Source organism: Meles meles, chromosome 3 (genome assembly GCF_922984935.1).
Source record: "Meles meles chromosome 3, mMelMel3.1 paternal haplotype, whole genome shotgun sequence".
Classification (NCBI taxonomy): domain Eukaryota; kingdom Metazoa; phylum Chordata; class Mammalia; order Carnivora; family Mustelidae; genus Meles; species Meles meles.
Window position 1 is genome coordinate 147019462 of NC_060068.1, and position 2722 is coordinate 147022183.

Consider the following 2722-nt stretch of genomic DNA (forward strand, 5'->3'; position numbering starts at 1 on the left):
GCCAAGAAAAATTCTTCACAAGGTTGTTTCCAGTAATAACAATAAAAAAATAGTAATGTCATTAGGCACTTAATACTGTTTTGTAACTTTTTCAGCCTAATGAATAATTGAAAAGAGAGACAAGGAGGCTACCTTAGCTGCATCAAGAAATTAATATTTGCTTAAATATTTTCTGCACTTTTCTGATGTAGTTGCAAGACACTCAGGCCTGTCCTTACCCAAAACAATCTTCCAGGCGAAAGGCAAAAAATTATATAGGCAATTGTAAGTCTCTCAGTTGCTTTTAATGGTACCATGTACAATTACAGGTCTACATGACAGAAATAATGCATCAAGTGTATCTCAATAAATGTGCTCTTTAAAAACAAAACAAAACAAAACAAAAAGCTTTGAAGACAGTGGACACATTAAACAGTTCTCTGCTTCTTAAACCAGAGACATTTTGATAGTTGAAAGGTCACTTGTAGTATTTATTTTCTACCATAACTCATTTCTATCTCTTTTTCCTGTGATATTTATTTTTCCCACAAAAGCACTCAGGAGTACACCATGGTTAAATTTGTTCTTTCATTGTTAAGCCTCCTTTTCCCCTTATGTAACAGATAATTCATCTGTAGTGACGGTTTACTCTCAGGTGTAAATTCTTGGAGGTTACTTACACTTACAGAGACAGCAGATGCCCAGTGGAGCAACTATATACACTCAATGTAAATCCTGACTCTAGATGCCCTTTTCTTAGAAAAAAAACAAAAACAAAAACAAAAAAACAAAACAAAACAAAAAACAAAAAATTTTGATTTCTGTCTAATTGTCATGACAGAAAGGAAACTATAATGAGATGCTAATCTGTCCTTGACTGATTGTGGAGAAGTCTACATTTAGAGGATAAGAACGGCAGTCTGGTGGAAATCATTAGTAAGCATATGTATATCACAATTATCAAGTTTTTTTAATTCCCCCAGCCCTTCCCATCTCATGGGGGAACTAGGCTTAGGCCCTGTTTTTAGCTACTTTTGTGCAGATAAAGAACAGAAATGCTTTCTAAACAAGAGTTGTAAGTGTTCTAGCTGGACTGCACTGACCCATTGGGGCTGCCTGCAAGGATAGTTAGGTAGCCCCACCCGTCACACTACTCCCCTACCTCCCCTCTCTCTGTTTTTAGTGAATACAGTCCTATCAGAAGGTATTTAGGAGGGGCTCCTGGGTGGCCCAGTCAGTTGGGCAGCTGCCTTTGGCTCAGGTCATGATCCCGGGGTTCTGGGATCGAGTCCCGAGTCGGGCTCTCTGCTCGGTGGAGAGCCTGCTTCTCCCTCTCCCTCTGCCTGCCGCTCTGCTTACTTGTGCTCTATTTGTTTGCCAAATAAATAAATAACATTAAAAAAAAAGGAGGTATTTGGGAACCCTTAAATAGGTGCCCAATTACCTCCTTGGTTTGTCTAGAACCAGAAGTTCATGGGCAAGGACTGAAAACAGGTACCCATACTTGAATTCTAGACCCACACAAGCATGTATGAATGTATTTCAGAAAACAAAACAAAACAAAACACAAGGCATGGGAGAGAAATCCCCATGAATAAGAGCAAATGGGAACTAGACTCAACAACTGAGACTGGTTGGTTGTAGGAATGACTGATGTCTATTCTTAACCACCCCAACCCCTCCCTCTCCACCTTCTTGAAGAGGCTGTCACTCTGAGAAAGTTAGACTATCACAGAAATGACCAGAAATCATCCCTACTGCTCCACAAGGCTATACTGTTCCTTGCGCTCCTTTCTTCTGCCCTTCCCTTCATAAACAAAAACAAAAATATTTCTACATAAGGGAGATAGACTGTTTCCTAGAGGCCAGAGACAGAAAGACAAGCTGCAGAATTCAGTGGCACATCATAAGAGCTCCAAGAGAAAGATCACCCATGCCTCTGGCCAGAGGTCACTACCTACATGGTCTGAGCATAGTACTGAATCAACAACAGACTACGCAGTTCCACAGGCAACATGGAAGTCAGATGCCCAAAAGAAATTAACAATCAATGCCCATGATCCAAGATCAGCAGTTCAAAGGTAGGCGATGGGATTGAAGAATGTGGATTTTAGGAAGGTGTCCTGAGGCTCTGTGTGGGGAAGACACCATACCAATCACCCAATGACAGGGTTACACATCCAGAATGCTGTGGTATTTCAGAAACATTTGCAGAGAAGACCACCTAGAAGATGTTGGATTTCCTTCCAATAATTAAGCAGCATTCACAGCAGAGAGATTAGTGGAGCACTCAAAGAGTCATATATATTGTTCTTAGTGGCTAGGGAACCTGGCAGCCTGGCTAATTCACATGAAATGATTGTGTACCAGTGTATGAAAAGCAATAAGAATTAGCTCATTCTTCTTTCTTGCCATGGCCATTACCTGAAGTCAAATACAAATGTGACACTAATTTCATCATGTGTTTGTTTTTTTATTGCTGTGTCAGAAGTCATTACAAATTTAAGCAACTTAAGAAAACACCTTTTTATAAAGTTCAGCTTTGATCAGAAGTTCAATACCACAGGACTGTAACTCTGCTCAGGATATCACAGAACTGAAAGCAAGGTATCAGTCAGGCTGTTCCCATTTGGAGACTTTGGAGGAAAATTCACTTCCCTACTCATGTTTTGTTGTTGGCAGAATAGAGTTCCTTGCAGAGGTAGGTCTTAAGTCCCTGTTTCCTTAAAGAACGCAGCTGGGA